This window comes from Aulonocara sp. 'chitande type north' Nkhata Bay, linkage group LG3, assembly GCF_057382095.1.
Source record: "Aulonocara sp. 'chitande type north' Nkhata Bay isolate Kocher_YH1m ecotype deep benthic linkage group LG3, A_spYH_male_GT1.1, whole genome shotgun sequence".
In the NCBI taxonomy this organism is placed as follows: Eukaryota; Metazoa; Chordata; class Actinopteri; order Cichliformes; family Cichlidae; genus Aulonocara; species Aulonocara sp. 'chitande type north' Nkhata Bay.
In genome coordinates this window covers 45,863,471-45,881,906 of record NC_141346.1, presented here as the reverse complement: position 1 = coordinate 45,881,906, position 18,436 = coordinate 45,863,471, and the positions used below count along the sequence as shown (strand labels likewise).

At 39.2% G+C, this 18,436-nt stretch overlaps 1 protein-coding gene and 1 long non-coding RNA gene across 23 annotated transcripts in view; one reads left to right on the top strand and one right to left on the bottom strand.

Annotated features, from left to right (window-relative positions):
- LOC147335864 (receptor-type tyrosine-protein phosphatase delta-like) overlaps positions 1-18,436 on the bottom strand; it is a 418,922-nt gene that overhangs the window by 283,978 nt on the left and 116,508 nt on the right. The gene's annotated exons all lie outside the window — the stretch shown is intronic.
- Positions 11,802-14,959, top strand: LOC147335865 (uncharacterized). 2 transcript variants are annotated; one of them, XR_015127170.1, is made up of 5 exons: positions 11,802-12,386; positions 12,886-12,954; positions 14,595-14,665; positions 14,784-14,821; positions 14,904-14,959. It is a non-coding gene; the product is annotated as an uncharacterized LOC147335865 (long non-coding RNA). The 2 variants fall into 2 exon arrangements; XR_015127169.1 differs by lacking the exons at positions 14,784-14,821; positions 14,904-14,959 and having other exon boundaries at positions 11,832-12,386; positions 14,595-14,777.

Genomic DNA, 18,436 nt, shown 5'->3' with positions numbered 1-18,436 from the left:
TGTGTGAGCTCAACCCTGACTGTCCCTCACACACCCCGGGGCTTTGTGAAAAATGAGACCATGGAGAATGAGATAATAACATTGTGGAATGGGAGCGTGTGAATTTGCAGCCGACTTGCGCTCACGGGAATCTGTGTGTGTTTGTGTGTGCGCGCATTAGCGTGTGCACGTGCGGCCTGTGTGGAACGTAATTGTGTCCTCCCATGTGTAAAAACTATCAATCAGGTTCACTTAATGTTATGTCATTATGGGTAAATTAAAATTCCACAGTGATCGATAGGGTATTGACTATCATATTACGCGTGAGCATAATGAATAATCTTTTTTAACTCGTTTCATTCCCAATTTATTCTGTATTTGGCTTTTGTTTGCATGTCCAATGGGAAGCAACAACATGGGCAGAGTGTCAACGCTTCTGAAAGCATGACCAGATTAAAAAAATGGAAATTAGTTCATACCTGAATTAGCATTGTATGCTGACAGATAAGACAGTGAATGGTCCCCCTTGGATTGCTGCCTGTGATTCTGCATGTTAGCACGCATGCCAGAGCTGCTCAGAGTCTCTTTCTCCAGCTAAGGCTGATAACTGTCACGTATACGTGTGTTATTACAAAACACGATGACAGATCAGCCAAAAACAATGTAACACGAGAAGACGCGCTCTACTTTTGAAGCACACTTTTTTTTTTAAAATTATTATTATTTTCAAAACTCCCATTTCATGTCAAATCTTGGAGTATCAGCTGGTCTTCATTCCATACAGTTTCCCAAGAGCCTTATAATGATGTGTTTGAAAATCCTTCTGGCTTCATTACAAAGTGCTATTCATCTGAGAGAGGCAGGAACAGAGACAGAGATTGAAAGCAAAAGTGTGTATTCCTGAGTGCGCACAGGGGTGTGTGTGTGTGCGTGGTTTCTGCGTGGGGTTGGGTCTTTGTAATTGTGCACATGACACCAACACAGAATGCAAGAGAGAAACTGAGTGAGACAGACAGATAATCTCTGCCTGCAGTTCAGTCTGAGCGCTTGCTTGTAAGTGCTTCCTTATTTCTCATTAGGAGTTAGACTGAGAGGAATTAGTGGCACCGAATGAAAGCTTCGCCTGCTTTAATAATATTGCTGATCCAATTTAACATGACCGGATTATGTTAACATAGTCATTACGCACCCAACTCAAATGTAACTTCGCTGAAGGTCTTCCTCTGAATTACCTGTTCTTCCTCAGTCATTAATATGATAACGTGATTTCATCACCAGAGCCACCGATATCGTTCGTTTTGAATAATAAATGGATCTTTCTCTTTGATGAAGCTGTGCTATTTCATTGTATGTCCAAGGCGTTTTCTCTGGGGATTTGGAATAATCCCTGTATAGTTGTACAAATCTTTATGATGAATAAAAACCGCTGCATAAAATTGACAGGTTACCTGCTATTGCATAAACTGCTACCGAGGTGCGTATTAGTGTGCAGAACAAAAAGGGCGCCGCTCGAGTGCAGCTCACAATGCACGGCTCCGACTAGAAAGCGTGAGACAATAGAAAGCTGAATGGTGAATTCTGGCGAAAGAAGAAAAGAAATAAAACGGGCTAAAAATAGACGTCGGACCGTGTTTATGGCGGAAATCCAGGGGAAGGAATGAAAATGTGGGAAAGATTATTCTCTGCCGTTGACAGTGCAGTGTCAGCTTGTTATTCTTGCATACAGTATCTTGATTTCTTTTCTTTGCCTGCCATCTTTCAACCGAGGTGATTACCATGCCAGTTCGAAGAGGAAAGTTTGAGAGAAGGAGAATGAAAGGAGTGAGAGGTGGTTGTATGGTAACGAGATAGCAAATTAATGATGGGTGTAATGTCGCGGTGACGCATGTTAACAGGCTCCGAAAAGGGGGGAAAAAATTAATACAGACTTGTGATGCTTTCTAAGACTCTGCTAGTCATCTAATGCAATTTAACCTCTTAAGCCCCAACGCCCCCTGATACGGGGGAAAAAGGCAGGAGATCAGGTAGGCTTGGGGCTTAAGAGGTTAAATAGCTTTGTGTAATTAATGCTGGCTTAAATTTACCTGTGTTAACTAAGTTCAACAATATGAATGCCTCCAGCGAATGTCTTTTTTCCCTCCCACACTATCTAGGCTTCTTATTCACATTGGGTCACCACAGCAGATCCATCCGCGTATTAGCTTTGGCACAGATTTGCAAACTCTGGATGTGTTTCCTGATGTAAACCTCCATGGGATTTCTGCCTCCTCTCACTCTTGAAACTGGATCTTTTCTGTGTTAGGCAACTGTTATGAACCACTACACAAGCACAGCGGTCCCCAACTTTGTTTGTGCCGCGGACCGGTATAATGCCAGATAATATTTTCACGGACCGGCCTTTGAGGTGTCGCGGCTGTATACAACAAAATAAAATGATACGACCAAGACAAAAATGGTGGTATTTTGTACATATAATGATAAACGCGAATTCACTGTGTGATTGTGTAACTTTATTAGCAGCGCCCTCCTTAAATGTGCCAACAACACTGAGAGTAACATCCTCCTCTCTGCCCCTTAATGCTCTCCGGTCACTATGGGAAAGTGTAAATATTTCTTTCAAAATAAGACACACAACTACAACACGGGAAAAGACCCAGGAAAACCGAGTTAAAGATAAAAACCCTGAAAACTATCAATTTCACACCCGAGCCTCAACTCTCGCGACCCGGTACCAAACGACTCATGGAGCGGTCCATGAGTCTAAGCTAACCCTATCAGTTAACACTATCAGTTAACAGTGGCACACAGTGCGTACAACCACCAGAGCAACTTGTATGTAGATAGAAGTTAAACAGTTAGAGGAGCCAGTAGCAAACTAACAACAACTAACAAATAAAGCTTTAGCTAGCTAAACTATTACAATAATCACGTGTCTGACGTAATCCTAAAGATTTAATATGATAGATGATAAAACAGCTGTTGTGTATGTGTTCATGCAAGATCAAATATTATCATTTACTAGTTTGTAGTATTTCTCTTAATTGGTGTTTTTTCCTGTCTCTCGTGTTGATTTAAGGTAAAAAGGAGCAACTCTACTATCACAGTTTTTTAATAGTTGACTTAACCTTTTGTGCTTTTTAGCAATGCTGAGTATGTGTGTGGAAAACAGAGCCTGGCCTACATTTGCCTGTGACACTGCATTTGAAAATGAGTCCTTCTGAGTCACTACAAGTCCCTTGACCGAAAGCATATTTGAAACTGACCGTGCCAGCATTAGAGCAAAGGATGTGGGAGATGTTAGCACTGCTCCGGGCAGCCAGGTTGGAAAGTTTTTCCGCTGTTCTGTCCATAATTACACATGGCTGGTGATTTCTGAATAGCACTTGCAAAGCTTTATAAGCAGAAAAACACAGAATGTGATCAAATCTAGCCAACAATTACATCGCTGCTTAAAAGAAAACACCCTAATCTGCAAGGCACGTTTTGATTTTAATTAATGAATTGCTCAAATCTATAGCTAGTAACACGTGTTATGCGAAGTTTGCCAAAGCAAATGTAACTGGAAGAAGCTGCACTCTGGTCATTTGCATTAAAATCGATCTCATTCAGTCACATCCTTCACCTTCACACCTTCGGTTTCACCCCACTGCCTCCTACGCTTCTCCTGAATCCTGACACTGGATGACTTTAACATAATAAATGAACGCACTGCTCTCAGTTATTATTGTGATGTCTCATCTGCGTAGTTTATAATGCAGTTGTTGTGTTATAGTGAGGGTAGTAATGAAATTACGGCCCTTATTTCCTCCTCGTGCATCTAAACCTTGAATCCAATTGCAAGGTCATTCCACTCTCCTCGTGCCAAAGGCTTAGCCTTAAGCAGAGCCTGTGATTGCTTAAGGCTCAGAACAAACACGAATTCTATAGACAGTGCCTTCTCCGACCAAGACTATGCACACGCAGTAGCAGCGAAAAAATAAATAAAAACAGCCTGGCTCAAATTTCCCATCTGGCTCCAGGCCTTAATCTGTAACAAGGGACATTTGAGGACACTTTCTCTCCTGTATTTACAAACCTGGGTTCTCAGTATGGCAGGCCACAGAGGACTAATTAACAGTAGTTTCTATTTTGGTTTCGGTGAAGAAAGCACAAGCAGTATTGCACTGGGACATGCTGGAGCAGCTTTCCGTGTACACAGAGCTCTGGTTAAATATGGCGAAGCCTCTATAGATCCACGCTTTTACCACGGTGCAGAACCACTACACTGTTAATGGTCACCACATGGTTAAAAAGAAGAAAGTGGGACACATTTTTAAGGCTTCACGTCAACAGTCTGTTACATTTTCCAAACTACGACTGGATACGGCATCCTTTATTGTGAATGATGACGTATTCGCATGTTCAATTATAACAAATACGAGGCTGAACATAAACGATAAAAAGTTACAGCATGACTAAATGTTTGCTGAATTCCAATGTAAAAGAGAAATTTGACGTTTAAAGAAATAGTGTAAACCTTTTCAATCTTATATGAATGATGCATTAGTAGCTTGTTTTTTTAATCGCCCATAGTCAGAATACTGTGGACATCGTAGGAGTTGATGCGATGGCACACTTGTAAAACTCTTTCTGACCTTAAGACCATCAGTTTCTTTCTTTAAAAGATACAAATGTGACACGTTGTATCTCTGTCAGAGCAGCAATGGACAGAAACCGTAAATAACATTAGGCAGGGAGAAAAGCTAGTGGGATACATTAGATTTTGCATTAAAGGCAGTTCTAACTCGGTCTCAAAACCAATTCTTCTCAAAAATAGATGAAAAAAATGAAATCAAGTTACATGTCATTGGGAGCATTTTCCGCTTTATTTTTTTGTGGCTTTTGAAGAGGTAACAGAAAATATTTGTGTGCGTGCGTGCATTATTCATATAACTACGACCCATCAGCTTTGGCTTTGGTTCTCAAAGTAAAAACCAATAAAGGAGGCAAAGTTACTCAAGAAGTTAACTATTGGAAAATCTAATGGGTAACTTTTTTTGACATCTACTGTCACAATAAAAAATAAATAAATCACCCTTTCATTGATTCTTGAAGCACTGAATAAAAAGAAAATGTGTGCAATGTGGTTGTGTTTTCTACATTTGCCCGTTTCCAACCAGTGTAGTAAATTTGCAACATGTGCTAGAACTAAGTAAAAACTGATGCATACCAGTCAGTTTTATTCTTTTCTATCCATAATGGTCGATCTGAGGATGTGCTGGTTTAAGACAGCGGTCCCCAACCCCCGGGCCTCGGACCGGTACCGGTCCGTGAGTGGTTTGGTACCGGGCCACGAGAGTGTTGAGGCTCAGGTGTGAAATGTATGGTTTTCAGGGTTTTTATCGGTTTTCAGCGTTATTTTGTTATCGTTTTGATCGTTAACTCGGTTTTCCTGGGTCTTTTCACGTGTGTTATGAACAGAGATGGGCAGTAACGCGTTACTTGTAACGCGTTACTGTAATCTGATTACTTTTTTCAAGTAACGAGTAAAGTAAGGGATTACTATTGCAAAATCGGTAATTAGATTACCGTTACTTTCCCGTAGAAACGCTGCGTTACTGCGTTACTAAAACCGTGATTTTTTTTGCGAGAATGTCTCATGACAGTGACGTAAGCAAGTGCGACGTTGGTGACAGCAGCTGTGTGCAGATCAACAATGGATCATATATTGAGTGCGGGAGAGAGTATGAGCGTGCAGCGTTTAAAGTGTGGAAGTACTGACCTTACTTTGAGTTTGATTCCATAAAAAGTGACAAAAACATTAGCGTTCATCGTGCGTGGGAAGAAAACTTCTTTTTACAGCGAAAAAAACCCCTAAACTTCCGAGCAAGCACCGAGTAGCTACGACGTGATGGGAAACTCACAGAGACACTCGCGCGGATTCTTCAACTGACCGCAGCACACCTACACCAGGGTAACCCTCCGCCTACCCTGCTCCTGCTTTACAGGTGAAAATAGAGCAAAAGGACCGCTGAGTCTTTGACTTTATTTATTTTCTGCTGTGTTTTACTTGCATCTGTTTGAAAGAGTGAGTGAAAACACAAAAAATATTTTATTTTATGTGCTGGAATGTGTAGAAAATAGGTTTAAATGTTAAACTAATTTATTCAAGTCAGAGAATGTTGCATATAATTAAATGTTTTGCTTGATGCATAAAGTTAAAAGATTAAAACTGATAAAACAAGTTTTAAAAAGAGACTTTTCCATTTGATTACATTTTGTATGATGGATTATGTAGAAAAAGTAGAATTGGGCTGAAAGATCTATCACTTTATCACCTCTTCAGGTTGTAAATCGTGTTTTTAAAAAGTAACTAAGTAACTAAGTAACTAAGTAATTAATTACTTTTGAAAATAAGTAATCAGTAAAGTAACGGGATTACTTTTTGGGGGGAGTAATCAGTAATTAGTTACTGATTACTTTTTTCAAGTAACTTGACCAACACTGGTTATGAATAAATCTTCTTTTTTTCGGTACTGGTACTAGTTTTATTTTGTTGTATTTATCCGTGACACCTCAAAGGCCGGTCCGTGACAATATTGTCAGGCATAAACCGGTCCATGGCGCAAAAAAGGTTGGGGACCGCTGGTTTAAGATGCAAAAGACTTGAATGCTATTATTGTGCCCAATAACATTTTTGCCACAGGAGCTGACCCTGATCTCATCCTTGGGCTCAGTTTAGACGGTTATAATAATTCAAGTATAACTGTCAGTTTCTATCTACACCAAAGAAGCATGCAGTGTTTTAAAATGTATGGTAGTATTGCTGAAGCTTTTCAAGCATATGCTTTTACATTACATACCTCTAAAACCTTGATAGGCCACCCCCCCCAAAAAATACATACATTACTGTCACTTTGCCTCCATCAAAACATTGTTTATCGAATCGGCCACAGTGACATAATCTGCTGGCACGCTCTGCGGTGATGTAGATGTACAGTATACATCTGAGCAAGCCGTGAACACAGCCTGTCTCTGCTTAGACTCCCACGAAACATGCTGCTCGATTACAAACAATCCAGCCTGTACTTTATGTGGTAATGCCAGACCGACAGATGGGTTGGTCACCCAACGACCTCTGACATTGAACCCTCAGAGAAGCGAGGCCATGGATTTTGTCCAGCGGTCTTCATCATTCTCAAATGTTCAGCCAAAATGGATGTATGATGCTTGAGCCAACTTGGGCCAGATGCTGTCTCAAAGGAGACCATATGAATTCGGCTATTATCCCAAAAGATGTGATTGGAAATAGAAGAGATTTTGGTCTGGATAAAAATTCAGGCATGAAAACAGCAGTGTGTTGGTAGCATATTCTTATATGTGCTTAACAAATCTATTAAACCACCTTTCACAAGAAAATACAAAAACATCTACTGAAAAATATATTGCTGTTTGATAGTTGAATAATACTGAATTCATGGTTCTATGCTGAAATTTGAACACTGGACTTCTTTGAGAAAGCATTAAATTCAATGACTAAAAGCATTTTTTTTCTTAAGTATGCAAGTAAATAACTTTAATTTGGCGTGTTAATCGAAAAATATAAATGGGCTTTGCTATTTTTTCCTGCTTTTTCATGGAAAGTTCACGGATAACATCAACAATCATATTGTGGCAGTAGAAATATCATTTTGATTGAAGAGCTTGTGAGCTTACTGGTAGATTAACCGTTACAAAAACATTAAAAAAGTGATTTTGGCCATTCGTCAGGGCTGATAATTTAGGGCAGCTGTGGCATAAATAGTGGTAGTGGGCTAGTAAATTTGTTAAGCAGTGTGTGTATCTAATCGCATACAAAAAATGGGCTTCTGTTCAAAATTAAGAGTTCACATGTGCAACATGTGCAACAAGGTCACGTGTTTTCGCAAGCCGAGTGGAAGACAAAAACAAGAGATAACAGGATGATGTAGAATCAAGCAGGTCCCCTCATTGTTTCTCAGCCACATTTTGTCATGGCTGCGCCCTTAATCAGCTGAGTGTATTGTGTCAGTCGTTTGACTGCTTTTGTTCATTTAATGACCAAACCCCGAAGACACAATAGAAAATTATATTTTTGAGGAGCGGGCTAATTAACGCTGCTTATTAGAGAGAGACGTAACATGGAGTAACAATAGGAAAGGGAAGGCTTGGGGGGGTTTGTGTTGGATCCATGCTGCGGCATATCAGAGGTTTTATACATGAGTTGAAATTTAGCATAAAAAGGGTGTCAAAACTGGGAGTGAGAATGAGAGTTAAAAAGCACCGGAGGTGATTATTACACAATGTTAATTCATTCCTGAAGAAAAGAAAAGAAAAACAATGACAAATGTAGTCGGCACAGAAATAGCACTGACCTTGAGGCAACCTTGTTACTAGCCCAGAGAACTTTGGATTTTTTTTTATTTCAGCAAGGGGCCACTCCTTAGACACACGAGGGCATTGATGTTTCGCGAGAGACGCCGGTAATCACGACAACTGCCGCCGCGCACTTCTCCGATCTGCATGAGGTGAGTGTCGTTTTTGTGCACCGTCTGATTTGTGTCCAACACCGTTCTGTCATGTTGGTCTGCAGAAGACGAAGCCACTCGCTCGAGCAAACAAGGCTTTGATTGACGTTCAGCTTAATAGGGATGCAACACATGGAGGAGCTGGTAAACAAGCTCTCCTTCCAATGTTGGAATAGAGCGCTTTACTTGGGTGGTTAGGTTGGAGAGGCAATGGAGGTTGTTAGTCGGAGAGAGAGGAAAAACAACACCCTCTTGACACGGATATGGTTGCTAATATTTCCTTGTGATTTCTCTCCAAATGGATAAAAAAACATTTTTTATTTTTATTTTTTTACCAAGACTGGCAACGGACGTGTTTAACTCTTGAAAATAGCCTTGAAACTATGAACTAGCAAAAACCAGATTCTGAAAAACAACAAATAGGAAAACAACAGAGGTAGGTAAATAATGGGGTCCTGGGTTAGGTGTAAAGCTAAACCAGGGGATATAATTAATGAATGCAGTCAGTAAACAAATGTCTGGAGAGTTTAAAGGGGGAAAAAGAAAATTAATGAAACAGGAAACTGAGGAGCTTAAATCGGGTGCCCAGTAACCCTCACAACACAAGCACACACACACACACACGCTGCCTTGTGAAGTTAGCATCTGATGCTTGGCTTCAGGACCACTCACAGAACAGGAAGGCAGGGAAATAGAGGGAGAGGACACCTTAATATGCCTACACCATATGCCGTTAGCTACTGATGGATACAGCTCTCCCTCCAGCTACTGGAGTAACTTATTGCATTTGCTAGCGACGCTTCCGCTGTTGATAAAGTTAAAGATAAGCCATCTGTTCATTACAGCAGCCCGGCTTCACTTACAGCGATAGGTGCGTCCAAGCGAGCTCAAATCTAAATGTTGTCTGCCTAAAAACTACTGTTCCACGACATCCCGAAAGCATCTGCATGCGCTTAGAATGGAAACTCACATGCGTGATCATCAGCCAATGATGAGGGATTATCATGTCAATGTTTTTCTATCGAAAATTCGAGGGGAATAACTGACATGCTGCTACCACAATGCAACGTAAGCAGATTTTCCCACAGGCGGGAAATAAGAGTGAACGCTTGCTGAATCTGTCACTCAAGTGTATGCAAAGGCACACTAACAAGCTATCAGTCACATTTCTTATTAACAACTCAACCAGCTGTTGTTGGGAAAAACACGGGGGGGGTGAAAAAAGCACAATCCACCACAGGGACCAGTATGATTGACTCTGGGTTACGGCTTCTCATATGCTCGCCTTACAAGAATTCCCACGTTGCCTGTGAACTCCAAATCATTGTTAAAAACACACAGTCCCTCACGTATACCTGCACTTATAATAAAGTTGTCATAAAATGCACATATAAAAAAAAAGTGAAGTTTGTATTTATTCTTGATATTTTTTGAATGATATGCAGCGCGTCGTTGTTGTTTTTTTTTCCAAGGGCATGATAAACACAGATGGAGACTTGAAAGTGCTGCATTATCCATGAATAGCATTGTTCTTATCCTCTGAGAGATGGAAAAAATATATATATAAATAAATAACTTCAGATGAATCCACTGTGGACTATTACAAAGCTGCCAACACTCTGGATGCTCTCCAAACTTGCCTTTTCTAATTTTCACCAGGCATAGATCTACTTTTAGACTTCTACCACATAATGGTATTTGCTTAACTGAGCAGCCAGCAATCACTCTCCTCTCTGCCAGTGTCATATCACTGATCAAGTGTGGCTCAGTTCCTGTCTGAAAGGAGGGCTGCCAGACATAATGCAATAATAACGGGAGCACAGCTTGCCTAAGAGAACCGAGGTCCTATTTCACTGCTGACGATGCTGGAATGAACTCTTTGTGCTCTTTCTTTCTCATTCTCCCACTACGAAACCCTTGAGCTTGTGAGAGCATAATGAGCCAATTGTAATTCCTTGCCTATAGCTTTATATTGAAGAGTATATGGATGGGGTGGGGGGGGGAGTGTGGAGGCACTGGACATTTCTACTCCGAGTCAAAAGACGAGGATTCGAGGATTATCTCAGGCAGAAACTGAGGCTTTTTATTTTTTTGAGTGATCATTTTTGGAACAGTTACAGAAACAATCGCCTGTAACCAAAATTTTGGGGCGATGTAGGAGAAAACTTTGCATAGGCAGACACCTGAAAACGTCACACACTAATAAAAGAGGAATCTCTGTCTTAATCTCCATCCTTGCATTAGCAATACAGTCGAATCTGGCTAAAAATTGAGTACAGTGTTCATTAAGAATAGGTTTGTATTAAATAAAGAAAAAAGCCAACCTCCACAGCACTTAGAGACTGTATTTGCAATGGCCCCTACTATCAAGTGATAGATGGATCCTTAAAGCATCCATAATCTAGACATTATTTAAAGCTTTTACTGTAACAGGTGGCTTTAATGTAATGTGAATTGCTGACCTTGTGAGAAAAAAAAGACGGTAAATGCATCAACTAGATGTGATACGTTAAAAATCTAACAGCTTTTAGTCTCGACAAAGAGCACTCCTCTTATCCGGCATAGTGGATGTGAACCTGCGCTGCTCCCCCACAGATGCCTACTGTGATGTTTGACAGATTTCTCCCTCTCCAGCTAGGCTCACAGTAAACGTCCATCTGGCAGCTTCCCATGGGTACTTATTATTCTCAGCTAGCCAGGGGTTTTCTGTTTCCGAGCAGTCAGCCAGTGCCTGCCTCAAAGAGTTGAGAGCAGGACCAGAACTGCTTGCAGATGCTCTGCCGAGTAGCCAAACTGCGCGAGTGTAGTGGCATGGCGCTGGGTATTCAATTACACAATAACGTGGCAGTCTGTCCGAGTATGAAAAGTCAACTGCATTGAGAAAAACTTTGTATCTGAGCCACAACACCGGTCAAGTAAGAGTCGCATCAAGGTGTGCCAGTTTTCTCATTTGTCCAATACACCTCCTACACCTTGGGGGTGAGATGATTGATTTTCCCCTTCTGAACAGATGCTTGGAGCCATGGGTACCACTGAAAAGTCCCGCTGTCCTGGTCTGATGCCCTGCTATGGTAGATTCAGTCATGCAGTTAACCTCCATCACTCTCCTGCAGCCTGCTGAGTGTCTCTAACACACACTGACAAAACATAGGATGCTACACTTCTCTGGACATCCAACAGCCAGGGATATTTTTGCACGTACCCTTCTTTTACGTCTAGGATTTTTTCCACGTAGCACATTTAACAAACTCCCCAAGCTCTCGGTTCAAGGACGGACGATCCGTTAGTTAAAGTAAATCTGCGGATGCTCACTGAGTTGTCCAAGTGCATGGGTAGTAAAGAAAGGTACACTGTAAAACCCAACAGTGCATCTTACTAAAAGAAGTAAGTTGTTCTTACTCAGTTCTGAAAAATAGTTAAAGTAACTTTCATGAAGTGTGTTAGGTAGACCCAAAAGTATACATATGATATAATAACTTTATTGTAATAAGTACACATTATGTTTTTGTAACGTTTTAAGTACTGTTGCTTTAAACTGTTTAAGTTGTGCTAATTCATTTGTATTAGTCATCATCCACAGCCCCGCCCCCAGTGTTTTGCCTGGACTTGTCGGCCATGAGACAGGATCCTCGTCAAGAGAGTGGAAAGTACAAGATAAAGTTATTTTTATGTTTTTTTGTTAATGCTTACTTCTAGCATACAAAACGTACATTTATCAGACTGCTTTGTTTTAGTTGTACTTCGTTGTAATTTATCAGACTACTTTGTTGTAGTAGCTCGTAACTTAGCTTGCCAGCACACAATTCCCGCCTAGCGCTGTATGGAGTCTGCCTTCACAATTTAAAAAATTAACGGTTGGTGGCTTGTTTCAATCAATAGTTGGTAAGTAGTCTGATTTTTGCAAACTGCATGCCACAAAACCTTTGGTAAAATCAGTGTTTACGCTTTTCTGACTCTGACCTTTATCAAGTTCAAATGTAGCCTACTTTTGCACAGTGAAAATAGTAGAAAATTTATTTAGTGTTAATTTTAAGAGTTTAACGGACAAGTTCGCCTTCACAAATTTTGAATATGATGGTTAGTGGCATTTTAGTCGCGAAATAATTTACCTTTTCAAAGCTGCACTGCACCAAACCTAAACGTTTCTGACTCTGTACTTTCCAAGGGTTAGCCTATTGTGTACTTCACTTGTGTAAAATTGCTTTATTATTTTATAACGTATAGAGTAGTTGACCAACCTGAATTGAAAATGAACTGTAGTGCAAGAATAAATCTTACTGTTTTCCAAGCTTGTGTTATTCAGATTGACTGTTTTTAAGTGAAGTAAAAGTAAAAACTGTTCTGCTAGCTTTCTGTCCTCATGGCTTTTGTGTTATTACAGTCTGACGATTGAAGGAGCAGTAGCATGCCGAGAGATCATCCAGCACTGCACTAAAGACAACCAGTAAAGGTGATTTTAAAACGATTTGGTATCAAAATGTGGAATTGCAAGTTGTGTAGTTTGTCTAGTTTTTCTACTGCCATAAAAGTCATGTTGTTGAAGCATTATCGGCTCAACCATGGTCAGTACTCCACAATTTCACCCTTACCCTGTCTCTACAACACATGCATGTGTACATTTAATACATTTAATTCATTAAAGATACACATGTCAACAATGCACACTCCCACGCAAAGAAAAGACGGTTCTTATCCAGATTTGAATAATTATGGATTTTGTTGCTCTATGTGTAATTTTAAAAAGCCATTTATTGAAAGCCAAATGTTTATCCATCTGAGGGGGCATTTAAAACAAAAAGAAACTGTTCCATGTCCTTTCAAGAACTGCAATTTTAAAACCAATGTCTACTCAACCTTCAATGCCCACAAATGCAGAGACCACCAAAATTCAACAAGTTATGATGAAGGCATTGTGCAAAGTGTTATAAATGTAGAACAAAAAGATGACATGCAGCTTGATTCAATAGAGTCATCAGATGACAATCAAGTGGCATCCACCAGTGAAATCAGTGGAATTGAGGGTTTAGAAGAGCAGTTGCAATACAATCTGGCTGGATTTTTCTTGAAAATGCAGACCCTTCTCCATGTGTCCCAGAGAGCAACACAGGAGATTATTGAGCATATTGATCAGTTGTTTTTGTTATCACAACCTTTGGTTAGAAAATCAGTTGTAGATATACTGAAAAAGCACAACTGTACATATACGGACAAACTGGTGGATGAGATTTGTCAGGCAGTTTCTGATAGTAATGTTTTACATAAATGTGTCACATCTGAAGGACCACTATCTACAGCAAAGAGGAGGAAATCATATTATGAAGAAAATTTTCCATATGTCAAACCTGTGGAGTATTTAATTGAATCGTCAAAGCACACTTATATGTATGTGCCTATTCTCACATCTTTGCAATTGTTGTTGAAAAAAAATGATGTGCTTGAAGAAATTAAACAAGCACCCACACAGATTCCTGGACATTTCATGTCATTTTGTGATGGATCCTACTACCAGGAAAATGTTCTACTGTCACAAGAGGGACAGAAATTGTCAATGATACTTTATGTGGATGATTTTGATCACAAACCCACTTGGTACCTCAAAGAAAATACATAAAGTCTTTGCAGTTTATTGGACACTGGAAAACTTTCCAGTTAAATCTTGTTCTGCTCTACACTGCACCCAGCTTGCTCTGCTGTGCAATTCCAATGATGTACGCCAGTTTGGGTGTAAGGAAATGCTGTCACCACTCTTAAATGATCTGAAAACTCTTGAAGAAGTAGGTGCCTACATTGAGACTCTTGGTGAATGTCTTAAAGGCACTGTCTACTCTGTTGTGGCAGACAACCTTCTGCCCATGGACTTGCTGGTTTCAATGAGAGTTTCAGGTCTACATATTTCTGTAGGTTTTGTCATGCCACCCAAACAGAAATGCAAACAGAAAATGCTGTTACAGGGAATTATGTAATGAGAACAAAAGATGCTCATGATAATTATTGTGCAAGAGCTTCAGAATGATGACATTAAGGAAAACTATGGTGTTAAAAACACCTGTGTTCCTTCTGACCATCTCTCTTTCTTTCATCCTGTCACAGGCTTCCCACCTGACTTCCTACACGACCTGTTTGAAGGTGTCATTTCAGTGGAGTTGGCACATTGTTTAAAGGTTTGATTTCTAAGAGATATTTTAACTTAGAAGACTTAAACAGAGCAATTCTGCACTTTCCATACCAACATTCTGACAAAGTTAATCGCCCTCATCCAATAACCTCAAATTTTGCCAGGCGAGGGACCATGGCCAGCACTCTTTCATGAGACACAGGTAAGTACAACTATGTATATAACATTTGCTGCTCATATAGTATGCTGTGTTTTGCTTATAATATTTTTGGAATTCTCTTCAGCTCTACTTTGAATTTCATCGGATCACCAATCAGAATCTGCCACATGTGTTTTATGCTACGCTGGATGATTATGCTCCTCAGCTGACTGGACTTTACAAAAAGAGGAAAACTGGACGGGTCGGTGAAAGGATGGAGCAGCTTTTGTCGGCATATGGAAAACAGGTATTTAAAAGATACTAATTATTATTCTGCTTGCTTGGTAGTTGCCATTGTTATGTGTTTGTTTATTTATTTATATATATATATATATATATATATATATATATATATATATATATATATATATATATATATATTAGGGCTGCCACAAACGATTATTTTGATAGTCGACTAGTCACCGATTATTTTTGCGATTAGTCGACTAATCAGATCATCATCCACTGAACGTAAAAGTACAGCTTATTGCACCAGCAGCATATGCTCTTATATAACTATCATTAGCTTACAGCTTTAAGTGTTTAAGGTCTGTGCTAACTAAAAATAAAGACAAGATGATAGTTAATTGAATTCTAATTAAATGTGCAGATTGTTTCGGTGGAGTTTAATAAACTCAGCCGATTTACTCAGGAACAAATAAAATACTGAAAAAAGCCAAACAATAACATTTTTAAGTTATCTAAGTGACTTGTATATGTTTAACCTGAGTAGGGCGGTGGGTTTGAAAACGATCTGCCGGGAGTCCGGTGCTCTCATGGCCCCCGGCTAGCTATCGAGCTAGTGGGTAACAGACGCCTCCGAAAACGTCGGAGCGCTTTTGAAAATATGTGGTGTCTTGATAAACTGAGCAGATATTTGAGGTTTACACAGCTACATTCTCGCCTGAAAATATGTTAAACGTTTAGTTTGTGACCCAGAAAGAATAATAAGAGTAATATTAAAACTAACTAGCTGCCGCCATTGTTGACAACTGCGCTGGGCCGCGCTATGAATTCTGGGACACAGTTTCTTCTTCTTCGGGGTTTAACGGCAGCTGGCATCTTTGTACATGCAGTACTGCCATCTTCTGTTTCAGTCCGTTATTACACTCTTAAATCCTGCTACTTATTCCTGCTTTTGGGATCTTACAAAGCTTCAAATGACGCGTCGACTATTAAATCAGTCGTCGACGATTTTGATAGTCGACGTAATCGTGACTAGTCGACTAATCGTGGCAGCCCTAATATATATATATATATATATATATATATATACATATATATATATATATATATATATATATATATAAGGACACAAACGACATCTATGTAACTAGAACAGCAGTTCTGGCCGGCCTACCAATGTACCTCAGAGATTTTCAAAACATGCAAGGTACTTTGGTATTACAATAATTTGCACATTTGAATTTAAAAAAGGTTGAAAGGAGTTTATAAGTCATCTGGACTTGGGTTGAAAGTTGAAGACGTGAAGTTGAATGACTTATAAACTTCTTTCATCCTTGATTTGACTACCTGGATGAATGAAAAATGAACCTTCACTGTCAACTTAAAACATGTTATGATATATAGAATTTGAAAAACTGAAGAAAGGTGCCTGAACATTTGTATTTATGCTTTTAACAGAGATATTACAGATGAATAATTGTGCACTCTGTATTATATCTTAGGGTGAAATTGAGTTCTATGAAGCCATAGAATTGCTCTGGTTGCTGATGTCGATGAAGAGGAGGTGCCTGGAGGAGTTCCTTTCTCACCACGCCAAGTGTTCATAGAACTTGAAGATCAGTTTGTTATGACTCATCACTCATGGACTGATGCCCTGGTGTCTTTGTTTGGGCTAATCTATGCTCTGCATCTGAGCTATCCTATGAAGTATACTGGCTTTTTTGAGTTCATTCAAGTAGTGTTGCTGAAGCTAGACAATGAGAGAAAGCAACTAAAACCAAAATTGCAGACACTAAAAAATGAGCTTGTGCAGATGATGTTTGTTTTTCACTGGTCACTATATTCGTGCTTTTTCAGTTATCTGTGAATGGCTTCAATAGTTTTATTTGTTCTGGGTAATTAGCTTTCTAAAAGGCAATGTGGAGAAAGCTAAGAATAAGGAGAAAATCCATATTTGACGTTTTGTTTGTGATTGAAAAAAATCTTCACATAGTGTGTAATCTTAAGCTTATTTCTAAAAACATATTTTAGTTACATGGAAATCTTTTGCGAAATAACTGATAATTAGTCAATATGTACAGTATACTTTCATGCTTTATTTTTTAATTGTGTGATGAGTGCCAGTTCACTCGAGGTCTGGGCAAAACTGTTGCGAAGCCACAAATACCTTTGAGAATACTTTTTGTTAGTGACATCCTTAGTTCAGCTGTTTTCTATAGTTGCATTGCTGTAGTGCATGTGATTTCATTATTATACTAAATGTTACTTAAAATTGTGATTGTTATGGCTCTAATTGCCTCTAGACTATTGTTTTTTTATGATGTACACCTATGTATCAGGTCTACATGACTAAATTTGTGTTTTGTACATTTAATCGATTTTCAAAATGCTACAAAAAACATTCAAAATTCCCTAAAAGTGCAAGTTTTAAAATGCCTAATTATTTGTTATTTGATAATGGCTTTAGCAGTCATAGGTTATGACTGAAAGTATGGTTGTATTCATTCTGTATTTTCTCTGCAGTTAAAGTTAATAAAAACTGAATGGAAAGAATAATAGCTTGGTTTTGCGTTAATAGTACTTGAACCATTTGGTGCAATCGGTTTCCCCAATTGGATTAAGTTGTTTAAATACAACTATTTAAGTTAATTTAACTTAATTTGAATATGAGCATATAACACTTTAAATAAGTTTGAATAAATACAGCATCTTAGTACAAGAAATTTAATGGTTTAAGTTGAAACATACTAAATACAATGAGTAAATAAACATAATGCATTTGAGTTACATTATCATATTTGCTTTGGGTTCTTGGGACTCTAATAAAGTACTTAAATAACCCCAAACTGTTTAAGTTATAAAACTTGAATCAATTGGTGCAATCGGTTTCCCCAAATCATTTGAGTTAACTTAACTTGTCAGGTTTTACAGTGTAGCAGCAGTGGAGCTCAGTGACATTACTGGCATGGTAATGAGTGAATAAAGAGCAGAGTCTGCAGCGATTACAGGGGAACTGGAAACATAAATGCATGCCTATCAAGACACACAAAGACCATATGGGGCCTGTTTAAACTGCACGGCAATCATCCTGATTTAGAAATAGTCGCTTAATCTAGAACATGAGATGCTATGACAGGACTGTTCAATCAGTGTGACTAATCACACCATGACAAATACTGATGAATGATCACTAACTAAATCTGCAAACTACATATGTTGACATCGACTTTTTTTTAAGGAGGAACTGAAGCAGACAGCTGCTACAGGTCGGCATCACAGAGACCCTCTGAGTTTGTTAAAAATAAAAATAAGAAACGGAGCAGGTTAAGTTCACAGATTCAGTTACCACGTTCAGCCCATTCTATTCTCAAGGCTTCACATCCTGCCCTTTGGCAAAGCTGCCGGTGTCTCACAAATGTACAATTGTCCTTT